Source organism: Eurypyga helias, unplaced genomic scaffold (genome assembly GCF_000690775.1).
Source record: "Eurypyga helias isolate BGI_N326 unplaced genomic scaffold, ASM69077v1 scaffold12062, whole genome shotgun sequence".
Lineage (NCBI taxonomy): Eukaryota > Metazoa > Chordata > Aves > Eurypygiformes > Eurypygidae > Eurypyga > Eurypyga helias.
The window spans coordinates 36,559-52,956 of record NW_010234109.1 but is presented as its reverse complement, the minus strand read 5'-3'; the positions used below and the strand labels follow the sequence as shown (position 1 = coordinate 52,956).

Sequence of the window (16,398 nt, the reverse complement as noted above, 5' to 3'; positions counted from 1 at the left end):
TAAAACTGTGTATCTATAGTCGTGATACTGTCCAGACTGCAACCATGCTTTTCACATAACATCTTCATAACACATACAAATTCTGGAAAACTAAGTTTTCAAAATGACCCTTAAACTCAGCTCTTTTGAGCTGTAATGTTTGGCTAAGGTTACCTGTGAAGTTTTCAGAACTCTATAATTCAAAAACTGGCTGAAGTCCTGCAAACTTCATGCACCTCCCTCTTTTTTTTTTTTTTTTTTTTCTGTTTTTAAATGACAACCTGAGTGTAACCAGGAAAATTTTTAGGCCAAGGAAAAGCTGAAATCATGATCAGTTTTGTAACCTTATAAATGGGGCCACAAACATAGTCCCTTAATAATGTGAAGAATAATATGTTTTTGATTTGACCATACAATGTAAGAAAAAATAATGGGAGAGGAATATGATAGTCTTAACTTCCCAAATCCCATATGGTATGTTTATCATTTACCATATGTAGAGTGTCTGATGTGCATGCAAAAACCATGGATTTGAGACGCTTTCTCAGACCAGCAGCTTGAACATATCATATCCTGCAGTTTCATGAGATCCAAATAAGATGCAGAACATGCACAATTTACTGTGTAGGCATGGCTGTCTTCATGGAAAGTGGTATTTACATTACCAGAATTTAAGAGATACTTGTTAATAAGTGATAGAAAGAAGCCAAACTATAACCCTTTCTTAACCTGGTCAGTGTTTTGAATGTCTTAATTATGTCATTCCATATTCTGAAACACACAAGGAAGGCCAAGTATCCAACATGATCACTTCCACCAAAGAGGCAAATTATTTCCAAAATGGACATGACAACACTTCATCATTTAAGATGCTATCTACAATCTTTTTGTCCAAATTCTGCTGTAAAACAAAAAGGAGAGAAAAAACTATGAACTCTCATTTTTCATCTCCTTATGCACATAAAGTAAAAAGACTTTTACTGGGTATAGAGACTCCTATTCATTAAGATTCAGAAATAGAAAAGCAGCTCTGGAAAAAAGTGGAGAGAAACAAAGAAAGGGGAAAACCATTATGACAATTAGAGTTGTGTGAAACTTGGCTGTTATGGTATGTATGGTTCATCCAAACCTTTTCTTTGGCTTTGGTTCATATCCCAAATGTTGCTTTGACTTCTGGGCTTAAAGGAAGCCAAAAATTCCAAGTGAAATGTTGCCAAATCTAACATATTTTCACAGGTTTAGGGTCAAACCCATGCAAATCCAAAGAGTTTCTCATACCATCATAAATCAATCTGAGGCTGCCAAAATGTTCTTTCTGTTCTGCATAAGCTTTGTTACTACACACTTCCCTCTAACATTTAAGCTTTCTGCCATCCAGTACTGCATTTACTAACATGATTACATAGCTTTATATCTTAATGGCTTTATTATTCTATGACAGTTGTCATTTTTTTTTTAATGACTCTTAGAGGTTTTGGTTTTAAATGCTATCCAGTTTCCTATGAGTTTGCAGGGGAGGCACAAAGAAAGAAACAATCCTTAGTCTTGGAGTGGATGATGCTAATCAAACTATTCACTCTTTTCCAGGCCTTTTAAAAAACACTGAACAGCCACAACAGAGATTATTATGGGTCTTTTTAAAAATATCATGACTTGTGAACTCATGAGGAATGACAATTTTAGGAAAAGCACTTTACCAAATATGTTTAGCAATGTGCCCACTAATTCTACTTTTTAGAAACAGATGTCACATTAGCCGCCTTCCAGTCCTCTGGTAAAAAGGAAATTTTAAGCAAGTTATACACCGGAATTATAAATTCACTTATTTCACCTCTAATTTCCAAGAAGTTTAGAATTAAAACTACTTCGTTCTGACAGCAAATTGGCCTGACCACAAGTTCACCCTGCTTTGAACAAGAGGTTGAACTTGATGGCTCCTTTGAGGTGCCTTTCAACCTGAATTATCCTCTGATCCACTGATCCTATGATGATGGCATTGTTGATTTTGGTAACTGTTGTGTAATCTCTTCTACTGCCACCTCACTCTGAGATTGATCTAAAACCTTAACCATAAAAAGGGGTTCCAGAAGCAGAAACTACCCTAGTTCCTCTTCTGTGAACACAGGAGAAAGAAAGTTCTTTCAATTTTTTGACCTCATGACCTTATTTTCTGAAAGCACTCTTTATATGTCTTGATTACCTTTGGCTCTATAGATTCTCTGGCAGAATTCTGCCTTCTGACACATTGGAAAATTGCTGGTTTGAACGCATTTCATGGCTTACTGCTTACTGTGCTTCACGCATGTCATGGTCTGCCCATTTGTGCTTTTTGCATTTTACTTGCCAGGTTTTATGATTTTATTTTTCTCAATTGGACAAATGTCTTTTTTTTTTTTTTTGAAGTCTGGGGTTTTGGCTTTTGTTTTGGGTTTGGTTTTTTTTTATTGCTTTGATAGCTTCCTTTATCCTGCTGTTTAACTATGCCGGTTTCCGTTTGGTCTTCCTAAAGTAGTTTTTGATAGCTGCTATCCACTTCCTCTGAGCCAATACAATTTTCTTTAAATAGCCTTCATGATGCATGTAAAGCTTTTACTCCTTTGACTGTCCTTTTTGCTTTCTTTTTGACCAACTTCCTTATTTTTGTGCAGGTTTTTGTTTTGTTTGGTTTGGGTTTTTTTTTTTTTAGTAGCTGTGTATGTCATTTTCAACACATACAATTGAGTCTACCCACCAGCAGGTTACTGCATTCAAATTAACATTACATACTTCAATGACTGAGCATGAGAGGACGAAGCTGCACCTACATATGAACTTCGATGATATATATCCAGAACTGCAAGAAAGCCAGTTTAAATGAAGAGGTGCTTATGCCTGTGTCCTTTATCTAAATCTACTGTAGTGGCAGTCTAACACAAACACAGATTTAAAGGCTACCCATTTAAAATACTTACTCCTTTCTGAGAAACCACAGGTAGAGATACTAATGTTAGCTCTTCATTGTAAAACATAGGGAACATAAATATACCATAGAGTAATAATTCAATTACTTAAAATGGTTTAATTGAATTATTACTATTCAACTGTTTTAAATAAAAATATTATTTTTACGTAAATATTCCCTTTTTGATCTTGAGGCTTTTGGTTTTTATTTGAGTGATATTTCGAATTGAGATATACCTCAGTGGTACAGGATATTTCTGACAGGCACCACTTGGTTAAAACACTAAGAGTGGAGATAAAGAAAAGGATGTACAGAGGCTCTAGAAAGTCTATACCTTTCAGCACTTCCCCTTACAGACTGAAGGCTTCCGATTTCTTTTTTTTCAGGTTTTCTGTATGAAATAACTTGGTCAAGCCAACAGTAAGGTGAAGGAAATTGTTTACATAATATACCATCTATCTGCCAGAACTATGCTGTAGGTTTACTTGTCTCAGCCCTGGGCCCACGAAACCTGTGCCTACATCTGTCCTGCCTCTTGGATCTCCTCCAGCTGCAGCTTGCTCATTCCATGATCAGCTTTAGTATCAATATGTTTGTGTATGGTCCCTGCTTCCTTTATTATAAGCAGGAAAGTGCTATTGCAGGATAATTCTGCTCTGAGAAGTTGCAGAAATAAATATTCTTCACATGTCTTCACATGTATTTTATAATGTCCTGACTTTTCAAACCACCACAGCAAAGTGAACCGAGAAATCATGATTGTGGGATCATCCAGGTCAAGAATTATATGAAACTTTCTCTTTTATCTTTTAAGAAACATTTTCAGGATTTGGACAGAATTATAGAATTATTTCACCTGACTTTCCATTAGATAAATCAATAGGTTTTTTAGTTTAATAGGTACTTTATACACATTTCAATTCAATAAGGAAAGAATGTAATTTGCAGTTGAAAATTGGAAGAGTGGACCTTAGAGAACCAAGAATACACAAGTTAGCTTATGTTAGGCAGCTAAGTATCGTTAAGAATTCATATCCTACCACAAAAGATTTAGGATACCTTTATCCAGGTATCTCAGGAACATATTCACAGCAAAGTTTTCTAGGTAGGAAGCTATTAGATGACTTTTCTATGCTAGCTTTCCTGTATTCCTGTGATATGTTTACTTCATATGAAGAGAAACGATACAAATCAGAAGGAGTTTAAGATGGCACTTTTCCTGCTTATAGCACCAATTATTTTAGTATTTATCAGTTTCATAAGAAAAAGATGAACAAAGCCATCATGCACACAGGACCAAGGTCTATGCTGAAAGCACAAGAACCAGACAGCAGCCTTCTAGCGGTCTTTCCTAATGTCTGTATTAAGAGATGTAATGACATTTGTTAGGACTTGGCAGCCAAACGTTCTTATAAAAGAACACCCAGACAGAAAAGCCAATCTTGACAAACCTTACAGCTGACTGCAGAAGGCCTTTCTCACAAATTACAACTCCCATCAACAGATCAGATGTAAATGATGAATGACAATGGACTGTTTCCATTTGTACTTGAGATCTGCTTTCTCAATGACCTTTTAAGTTTATTTTTGTCTGTACAGGGTTCTTTTAATTATTTTTCTCTTCTTGTGAGAAGTCGTTGTCTGACAAGGCAGTGGCAAAATTCCCACTGACTTTGCTAGAGCCAGGAATTCACCCCATATGCAGCAAAACACAAAATTCTTTCTTCAAAACGTAGGGACTATAGCACTCATGTGACACACTGTTCACATTGTTATAATGTCCCTTTGAAGTTTGCTGGGTTTTTTTAAAAAAGAGGGGGAGGATCACATACACCTGGCTTTTATCTTTGTCATAGCTTCTAGATGGATAAATTATGGTACTTCTCAATATGACAAAGGTATGTGACAGCTAAAGAGTAGGTGTAAAATGCTTCTTTCATTATGCCAATATGCAACTGTGAAAAGAAACATGACTGCCTGATACTGAAAAATACTGCTTAATAAAATACACTTCACTAAAAAACAGATGCATTTGTAAAAGCATTTCTAATTCATGTCACTAAAAGATCCACAGAAATATAAAGAATAATTCAAAACGCATATTTTAGAAGGCAATATGAAGAAATTGTGCATTCTGTGCATAGTTTTGGTGTTTGAGATTCAAAGTTAACATTTTTATAGCTCATCTACATCAAACTAATATTTTAAATTACGTTCATTTGTCGTGGTGTAGTGAAAAAAAGCTTCAATTTTATTAATTCGATTATTTAGTGAAAATATTGGGACAGCAGCAATATCCATAACCCATGAGGCTTTCTCCAAGGTATTTCTAGGAAAGGGGTCTTTTTTCAGATGCAGAAAGCTGGACAGTTTCCCAAGGAAAAAGAGAATGAAAAAATAAAAACAGAAGTAGAGGATTAAAGAAATGCTTGTTAAGATCCTTACAGTAAGGACCTGAGCTGTAACTTGAAAGAACAGATAAACATCAGCCTTCTATAAAATTTAATGTACTGCACTCAAGTGTTGTTTGTTGTTGAACTATTTGATTATTTTGGTAATCCAGGTTAAAAAAAAAAAAATGGATTTTCTGTTTGTTGTTGAACTATCTGATTATTTTGGTAATCCAGGTTAAAAAAAAAAGAACTGAATTCATTGCAAAATAAATCTAAACCACAAACAGCAGTACTCTCTTCTTTTTCTTCATATAGAGGTATTACAGACCAGCCACAGAGAAGCAAGAGGCTAGTGAATCTGCACAGCTGCTGCAAAATAGTTAACATGATATGTAGTCTTCCTATTCTTTCACACGCTAGGGACAAATCTACCAATTGCTCACTAGACCAAAAACGCTATCAGATTCACCTGCACTAAGCATCTCGGTATCAATTAATTTACAAACACTCTTAGTGTCATGGGTAACACACCACCTCAAAATCTTATCAGTTAACAGTTCAGAGCAGTAAACGGAATAGTGCATAGACTGATGGTGTCATCAGCCATCTAGGACACCTTGTGTGTAACCTTTATTCCTTATACCTCAGTTTCTTTAATATATTTGTTATACCTCTGTTCTGTAAAATACTATGAGATCTATTAGTAAAGGATGCTATGTCAAATGTGTGGTTTCTTGATTAAGTTTTATTTTTGCCTTCAGCCATAAATGGGTATTTTCTGGAAGCCTGAGTATTGTTTTCACTTGCACGTACTGCAAAACAGTTAGGAATCTAATATATTAACAATTTCTTCTCATACTTCCATGGTTAAGAAGTCAATACCTGAAGATGAATTTGCTCTAAGTGACTGCAAATTTTAGTAGGTGGCCAATACATGTTTGATTCTAATTGGGTTTAATCTGATCACATTATATTTGTTTAAATTAGAAGTGAAGTATATTTTCTTTAAGATCTGATGGTTCAGCTTGAGATTTGAAAATCACCTCCTTTTTCCCTGATTTACCTATTCTACCATCACTAATTCTGCTGGCTAAATTCCACTCCACTAAAACCAAACAATTTAAAAAAAAAAAAAAAAAGGGATGGGCAAAGTATAAAGGTAAAATCTGATCCCAAATGTTCATAAAATCTATCACATGAAAGCTTCAGAAAGAAAAGATGCATTTACAATAATTTCATGAAAATTTTCCAAAGTAGGAGTGTTCCAAACAAGATCATGTAAAAAAGCACCTCTGCCTCCTTTCTCTTTCCAGTCTGTAACATGAGGTAGTCTGTAAGTAATAGTGTACACGGCTATTACAGAACACTTGTAATGAGAGATAAGTGGTATAAATCTGGCTTATTAGCAACCAACCAAAATAAGTCTACTTGGGCTTACCTCAAGCAGAACTTTGTTACTGACCAGATGTATTAGTAACAGACTTGCATGCTATTCAAAATGATCTATGGAGAGTGACCAACAGCAGCACCAGCTACTGGTTACAAACAGATAAATACAAGGAGACCAAGTAATGAAACTAGCTAGAAATCTGAGCTTGATGCAGACCACAAGGAGGGTTTTGAAAACCTTTTTATATTTTCATCCAGCCTATCAAGCTTTCAACAAAAAATGTTATTGCCCATGGATAAGCTACAAATATAACAAAGTACGTAGCTTGCAGCTTTAGCTAATCAGTTGTATTTCTATATATAGAAAATGGCTTTCCTTTGTGAAAACTGAAAAATAATTTAAAATGTATAGGTAACATTTTTAAGCAAAGCCTAAATTTGAAAATCTATGCTAAAACAAATTTCCATTATACCTTTTTTTTTTTATTACATGGTTAACCCTTCTATATTCATCTTATATTGAAGACAGCTACACAAATAGGGTCAGACATTTTATTGCAATTTCACTTTGCAGAAGTTCAATCTAAATCATTGTTTTTGTCATGATTATAATTTATGTAATATAGAGTGTTTAAATATATAAGTTAGTAAAATATTGGACAAGCTATAAGTCAATGTAAAAGTTAAAAATGAACTATACACGGAATGCTATATTGGACAGTCATGTGCTGAAATACTAACATCTATTATAATGAGGTTATTGATGTAGAGTTGACATATGACTTGATTTGCAGATGCCCTACTGACTAACCTTTTGCAACTATATCTCAGTGTAAACCGGTGGTAATTATTGCTGGGTAGGGAGAGTTGGTTTAGCTGAACTATTTCTTTTGATGCATGTTGAATGTGATTGCCCCCTGGAGACTACAGGAGTCCCACATGTGTGAGTTATTACATAAATATTGAGGGGGAGAAAAAAAGGTGTATCACATTAAATTGTTCCTGTTTCCTATTGTTGCAGTTTTGTTTTTTCCAACAGAATCTTTTTCTTCAAGTGCCTTGCCATATATGCCATTTCAACTAACAAAGTACTTACTATAGCACATAATAGAAATAACCTACTTAATCTACACAGAACATACTTGTCAATATTTGCAGCTCACAGATTTCTAAATAATTATATTAGAATATACAAACTTAACTTTGTTTGCAAATTAAGATGTCCAGGTTTTGTTCTTGGGAACTGAAGTCAGTGAATTAGACAATGCTGAAAAATAGTATGTTTCTGACTTAACTGTAGAAGCTGAGAAAGATGAGAAAGTCAATACTCAGACTTTCTGATATGGGATGCTCTAGAAACCCTTGTAATAGTGCAAAGGTTGTATTAATAGTTATATATAATATTCTGTAATACTGTGTACTTGCTTAAAAATCCAAAAGCAATAAATTGGGATAGTTCGAAGAATAAAATGTCATACACACTCACATAATATAATGCTCTAGACAAAAGCAGGGACATGACACCTACATAGCACAGTTGTACTGATGATGTTTTGCCCACTAAACTTTTCCTTTAAATTATAACGGGTTAGAGCAACACAGCACAGAACACTGAGTCACTCCGTCCGCCTACCAATTACGACAAAGGAAAAAAGATTTAAGAGACTGTGAGTCTAGTAGAAACTGATCTTCAAGTGAGATTTTCACAGATTATCTATAGGGACATTTTATAACGAGTAGTTTTGGCTTCTGGGAATTAAACTGCACAATGAAAACAAATGTCAAAGTAAATCCCCAAAGGAAAAAAAAACCACTTCTGGTATTGATCCTCAGACCTACCAATCAACCTTCCTGCCCTCTGTAGACTCTCAAATACTTTTCTTCATCTGAAACCTTTTAGAAATATTTTCTTCAACATAATCTTAAACTATTGGCTGAAGTTCAACACACGTTTCAGCAACACATATGGAATTTATCCACAACTTATGGAACTTCCACAGGCCAAGGAAGGAAAATTCCTGAATGTCCATCCATGTTTACAATCCGAATTTATACCTATGTTAGAAATCTGACGATAAGTACACTAGCTGTGTCTTCAATGGTCCTAGGTGTGTTTGCACTGATCAGTCTGATTTTGTAAGTATGCACTTCTAACCTGCTAATCATCTTTTAATATATTGCAGTACATCATCACAGGCTCATTTATTTATTCTATTGCTCACTGCCTGAGTCTCCGCTCAAAGATTTTTTTATAGATTGGTTATCAATGCCTCACAGAAAAGCCTGTTTTGTTAAGTCCTACTTTTTCAAAATGTCTATTTCAAATTTATGTTCATCTAGATGAAAATGATTACTTTAATAAAATGCAATTCCTGACTTTTTCATAGATATTTACTAGAAAAAAGTTTCCCCTGAACTGTGTGAAATGTATAATAAGGTATACATTTTGCTGATGGCTGGACATTTTTGAGGTTGTAGCTATTAGCCACACTCTATCTTGGCAACATCCTGCTATAACTGGAGAAGCAGAGAAATGCCAAAGGAAGTACCCATGAATATATCACTAATGCACACAATTGTGAGATCTACTGTGCTAGGTTCTCTCCATTTGCTAGTACATAACTCTTCCTTTATAAGGGTAAAACTATTTGACATGTACAGGAACACTCATTTTCTTACAAATAGAACAAACTTCAGCCTAACTACTCAAAGACAAAACTTCAGAGTCCCCAAGGAACCTATGGTTTGAAAACAGAAGCATACAACAACATATTTTAGTTTTCAAACAATAAATTGAAGAGACTTCTGTAGGCATGTTACAGAAAACTACCATAAAATATTGAGTGAACTCTACATTCCTTCTTACGGTAGTTCATTAACGTAATGGACTATATATGGAGAACTTAGCCAAAAGCTCCAAAAATTGCTCACTCACACCTGGAATCAACTCACTTGTTAAAAACTGTTTTCAACAGCTTGAACAAATCTATCCAGTAAAAAAAAAAAAAAAAAAAAAAAATTTACAATTTAGTGTGAAAGGTTGGAAATAAGCTGCTTGGAAATATTTCTGTATGGGCCACAATATTAAACAGGACATCTACAACACAAGACCACCACAGTCATCTTAAATGTCAGATGTACCATTTAGCTTCTGCTTTAATGGTTTCATGCATCCACATTGTGAAAATCGGGGAGGAACAGTGTAAAAGGCAAAATCCTGATCTTACCTCCACCTTCTTCCACAGAATTGCAAGCCTTCTGAAGACAGAAACAATACAGAATCTCCTTACCACTCAGAAGGATTAAAGCCTTCCAGAGAGGTATAGGTCCTTTGGATGCATGTTTAAACTAGAATTTGTTTTTAATACAATAACTCATTATTTTAACTTCCTAAAAGGTTGAGTTTTCTCATCACATATGCTTTTCAGCAAGGATAAATACAAATCTGTGTGTTTACACAATGAATTCTCTCCTACCTTATGTCAGCTATGTACACTCACGCCTGTCTGCGTAACATTCACGACTGTTTCCTCTGCCTCTGAACTGATTACACTGCTCTGTTCATTTTTATTTGCAAGACTACATCTAATTCCTTAGCTTCCTCTTTTTATTACTATTATAGTTTCAATGTTTTTGAGACAATGCAGTAGGAAATACAGTGCATTAAGTGAATAAAATATAAGTTAATGTCAGGTATAAATCTTGTTCAGGCAATGCTTCTAGTTTATTTTAAAAGACACAGATATAACATATGGGAATGTGCTATGTCTTCAGTATATTTTGTATTTCTAGAACTATTTTGGAGATGAAAATTATATGCTGAAGCACAGTGTGAAAAATAAAGAAACAAAACGAAGTTTAAGGATTCACAATGACTGGCTGTGAAATCTCTTGGAGGTATTTTTAGTGAGCAAGATACCATAGACATTCACATTACAAGAATCAGACAGCCGCAATATTAACTACCCAGTTCTTCTATCTCTTTTGATAGGAGTTTTTCTTCAGCATGTTTTATTCATTACCTAAGACTAAATTTTCAGCCAAACTACTGAATTTTCAGTGCAAAACTACTGAAAAACTAGAATTCTGCCTTGCCTCGGTATGTCCAGTGACAAACCAAGGCTGACATGCTGGACTCTGTTTCAAAAGTGAGGTATATACAGCTGGAAAGGGTACGTGTGTACACAATCTGTTTCACAAGACCATTGAGCCAGCTGCCCATGTATGATATTTAAAATCAATGAGAACTACACATTGTCTCACTCAAAAAGATTTTTTTGGTAAAACATCTCTTTTCAGCATGTGGATTTCTGCCAAAACAAAATCCACGCTACCTAGAAGAGAATTGTGACAAATAACCCAACCATTTAAAACATTAGGAGAATCAAAGACTTTTCCAGCAGATAAACCAGAATAAAAGGCAGAAGCATCCAGAAGCTGCGTAGATTAGAGCAGAATAGAGTATTAAACTTTTAACTTTGTTTTGAGCCTCATCCCTGCATCTCTCTTGTGACATGTATGCATCAGACAGTTTGCACAAAAATTTCAAGAGAGAAATGTTTCTGACAGTATAGATGTGATTCCATAAGGTCCAATTAACTTATTAAATTGATACTTTTATGAACAGTATAATCGGACAAAAGCATACATTTAATTTCCTTTGAGACTATGTAATGAGATACACGGGAGTATTACTACAGGCACATTCTTACTGCGTAGCAAAAAGAAAGGACTTTGCTGCTGCCATTATTACAGCAGGTTTGAAAATCAGAGTCAAAACCAAACCCACTCAAGTTCTCAGTGTTCTGCCAATATTTTTTTTTTTTGCAATTCTATTGAGGTAACAGTGTTACTGGAATAAACATGTTCCATACAAGAATCAAGAAAAACTCATCTCTGGAAATAGACATCTGACATATGTAACATTTCAAGATCCTGTGAAGAGATTTGAGGCATTATGCACAACTTTGATGTGATACCTGCATATTTCTTAGCTCAGCATTTCTCAAAAAGGCTTATCTTTTTAAGACAGATAAAAAAGGAGAGAAAAATGAAGGCATGTTAGATACACCATTCTCAAAAAATGTCATGATAAAGTGTTCACGGGCCAGCTCTCCTGCTGTGATGCTTTATGTAATATATGACCATCACATTTGGCAAGATTTGCACAGGTCTGCCCTTGATTTGTGGAAGGAAAAAGCAGAAAACCTCACAACTATTCCTCATTCCCAAGAATTAATCTGAAGTCTGGTTCCCTGATGTTTCCAATTTTACACTGATCCAAATAACCCCCCAAAACCACACCTGAAGCATCACTCACAATTATTGCTGATAGCTGAGGGAGACCAAAGTGAATTCCCTCCCCAGGATTCCCAGGGCACTCTCCATCACAGCAGCAGCCCTGGAGTGCTGTGAGATGGGGCCACCAGAGACTCAAACTTGACCTGCTGATGCTAGGATATGAACCAGATTTGAGAGGTTTTTATCTGAAAAGATAGTGAAAGTGTCACGAATACACATGATGCTACAGGTCTCGGGAACTATTACACACTACTAAAGCTTCAAAGCAGCTGCAGACTGATGAACTACTTCACACGTACCAGAAAGCACATGGACCCCTGAATGGGTAGAGCTGCAGCCCCTACCTGAGCTGTGTAAAATGGTTGGCACTTCAGCAGATTGCTTCATTTTGCCCTGGATTACCCCCTGAATGGTCCACATGGAGAATTATACTAGCATTCTTACATCTTTTCCAGTTCTTCTGCAAAAGGGATTGAGACTTGGCTTGAGTAAATGTAATTTGACTAGTCTACTGGCTCTTGAAATCTCAGGTGAGCTTATCACAGCTAGCCAACAAATAAAGTCATTACATCAGGCTGGAGAATTTTAGGATATACTTACCCTAACAGCTAGATACATCATTCACAAATGTAACAAACGCATTACAGACACAAGCACTATGAGTTATACATGCCTATAAACATGGAGTGTGTCTACTAAACGTAGTAGAAGGTATTATGAACAGTACAAGAAAAGGTGGCCAGATGCATATGCTTTGCTAAGATGTTAATTCCATATTTATTGAAATATCAATTAATTTTATCTTTAATTGGCAGATGCATAATACTGCCAGAAACTTTTTTTTAAAGTATAATATATAACTCACATCATTGTCTCCCCACAAATCCTGCCTCACTTAAACCCTTAGATCACTACTGTTATAACATTTTATTAACTCTCTATGTATTTATAAACTGAAATTTAATAACAAGAGTGATCAAGTACTCTACACTGTCAGATTATTCATTCAGTCAACTCATATCCCAGTTTGAATTCTGAATATATTCACATCAGTTGAAGAAGGTCAGTTTATATTTTGCTTCCTAGGGAATGTATTGTACTCTTGGGTTGGCAGGAAACAAAATAAATGTACCTATTACATACTGCATTATATGCGTAGTTTTGAACACATGAATAAATACAGTTCAAATCTTGGACACTCACAAACATAGCTGCATACTCAGACCTGCAGAAAGCAGGTGTGTTCCATCCCTGCACCCAGGCATTGGTGACTAAATATTACAGAAGAAAACAATTATCTTATGTCAAATACATTAAATAATTTCATGTGAGCAGGTACAAAATTCTCATATCAAAATCACCCTGAAATGACATCATACAGGCCAATCACAACCATAACTGCAGCCACCAGTGCTCTTGATCATACTTTTTTTTAAAGGAAAAACTTGCATTTTAAGAGATATTTGCTCTATAAACAACTCCATGAAGGAGGAGGGTTTTTTAAACAATTACAAAAAAACTTCCTTTGTACACCAAGGCTAATTGACTGGAGCTTTAGAGTTTGCTTGGCTTTTTAACCAGTCAATTACCTACTTACTAGATTCACGTAAGAACGCAACTTGATGCCCTCACCTAACATTTGTAACTACTTAAACATATAGACCAAATAAACCATATCAGTGAAAATTTTTAAATCAAAAAACTCCCCTATCAGCAGAATAAATGTCCATCAGAGCCATGTTACCTCCACTACTCTTTGTCACACTGTACTTTACTTGCAAGGCTCACTATAGCATTTATGTAGAACAACTAAAAGCTCCCCAGATCTTGGATTGATAGGGAAAGCTCAGGCTTCCAGTATGTGAGGCAGGGACATGTTTCCATTAGATTTAGAAAGTGCAGAACAAGTTTTACTAGGACAATTAATTTTGTGATTTCATTTTCTAAAGCACACGCTAAAGGTCTTCAAATGAGAATAACAATTCCTTTACCTTACAAAAAGAACGGAAAAAAGAAGGCCCAGATACTACCACTACCCCATCCTCCTTAATCTTATGAAAGAAGCAATCCTACAAGGGCACATGCTATCAAGTCTGTTTTGGAAAGGGTCATCAGACGCAGTGAAATGGTATCTGTCTCCTGTACCTGCTAGACCAAAGCAACTCTGTATCTGAATTTGCTGGGGAAAGAAAAAGCTGCCAGATGTTCATCAAGTTTGGCTGCTTTTCTTCACCCCCCAGCCCCATTCACTTTGTTTCCTTAGGGATGTATTTGAACACATCATAGCGCTGTAGAGTCAAACACCACTCTGCAACTGCACAACCCCAGGTATTTTATGGCTCAGCCTGTAAAATCAAACAAGCCATTTTCTTTCACGTGGATTTGCCTCCTCTGTGATCGATGCAGTGACAACCAGTCTAATTCACTAAAGCAGCAAACTGCAAAGAGAAAACACATCCAGCCCTGCATGAAGGCAATGGTTGACATGAAGAAAGGCACGGGAAGAAATAAGCCAAGAAAAGGAGGAAATGTTGTAGGCACAGGAAATGTAACAACTGGTTATGGTAGCAAACTGTTGAGAGCAGCAGGTTACCTGTTGTGCTTACGGCAGGGAAAGCAGGACTAGCTGTTCCTGCATGCCAGCAGCACTGACAACCAACGCTCGCATCCTCCTGTTGTTCTTGCAGCTACAAGAGGAGGAGTTGGGAATGCAAAGCACCTACTGGTAGGCAGAAGCAGCTGGGATCCTCTCTTTTTCACATTCCCAGCAGTGTAGGATGGGCCATAAGACATACACACATATGTTACTGGAAGTAATGTGTTGAAGTACACAGTATTAAAATACTAACATTTCAAGGCTCAGCAACAGAGAAATAATAGTTCTTAGTTAACTGCCTTTCATAGACTGTTCTTAGTGTATAAATGCTTCAGTAGCAAGTGAATAGCATGCCGTGCTATACACCAGACAAGGTCTTTTCCTTCCTAAATGCAGCCTATTCAGCCAGGCTGATACCATTTCTAGACCATTCTCACCGCATGTCTTGAAAGCTCCAACTATAGCAGTTACATCAAAGACCCTAGGAATGACTTCTATTGTCTAGTGATCACACCACTACAACAGATTTCCTACATAATACTGAAAAAATAAAGCTCTCACATATTCTCTTTACTAAACCACATTAATTACAAGTAGCTGCTCAACAATGAAATTTTATTTTGATATATATATATCTTGTCAGACCAAATACTTCACACAGCTTTAATACTATACCATGTGCAGCAGAATGCACGGTGATGCAATCTGTATGTAATAACCAAGGTTACAAAGTATAGGTAACACTACACAGATGCATAAATAATCTATCCTTCCTGAACTTGATTCTGACAAACAGTTTCACCAGCACAAGCCTGAAGAGAGGTGTGGTGTTAATTTCTCCATTTTGCACATAGGAGTACATGAGAAATGCAATACTATATGAAGCATGAGATAGTCAAAATGTATCTACTGGAAAATTTCCAGAAACCCTTTATATTAACCAGATCAAGGCAAAGTTGGTATTTTGCACTGTAAATTAGACTTGCCTGTAAACACTGGGTATGGAGACATTAATGTTGTTGACAGAAATCAGTGCTTCTCTTCGTAGTTTTTCATGGTCACATGTCAGAGAATAATTTTTAAGTCAAGCATCAAACTTGGTTTCTGGTCTTTAGTACAAATCCCTAGTATGTGATGTATCATTCAAGCAAATCAGGTAATTATCCTTCAAATCTCAATGCCCTAACTCAGTAACATACAAACTACAGAAATTCTCCTAGAATAAGGTTCAAAGTCTATCTTAAATAAAAGAGAGATGTAGGAGAATCTTTTCTTTCCAAGTGTAAGAAAAAAGTTGATGATGTAGTAACTGTGCAGTAATGATTATAAGAGGTCTGTCAAATGGAAAAGCTATAGCTGTCTGCAGTGCTCCTCTATGTTACATCTAAGTACATAAGATAAAAACTATCTTCAGTGAGGAGAACACGGCAGAATTATACAATCCAGTGCTTTTGAAAAATTAAATTGCATTTTGCACAGGTAATCACCCAGATATCCAAAAGTTTGCCCCATAAAGAAAGAAAAAATAAAATCACAGCACGCTACTATTTGATATTCAAACATGCTGAACTTTCATAACCACCCTACGGCTTGTGGACACAGCGGTGTGAATAGCACAGAAAAAGAATACAGAAAGGATAACTATCCTTCCATTTTCTGACTGTCCTCAAAACAAGCTATGACTTACTTGCTTTTAAATAAGTAAAATATAGTCCTTGTGAGGAGAGAGCTTCAAATTCTATTGCTTTTATGTCATCCTAAATATTAAATATTTCATGGGTGCAGCTGAAGTCAGTAGT

At 35.8% G+C, this 16,398-nt stretch overlaps 1 protein-coding gene across 1 annotated transcript in view; it reads right to left on the bottom strand.

Moving 5' to 3' along the window:
* LOC104517328 (ERC protein 2) overlaps nucleotides 1-16,398 on the bottom strand; it is a gene marked incomplete at both ends in the record, with an annotated part of 74,941 nt that overhangs the window by 22,581 nt on the left and 35,962 nt on the right. The window lies entirely within an intron of this gene.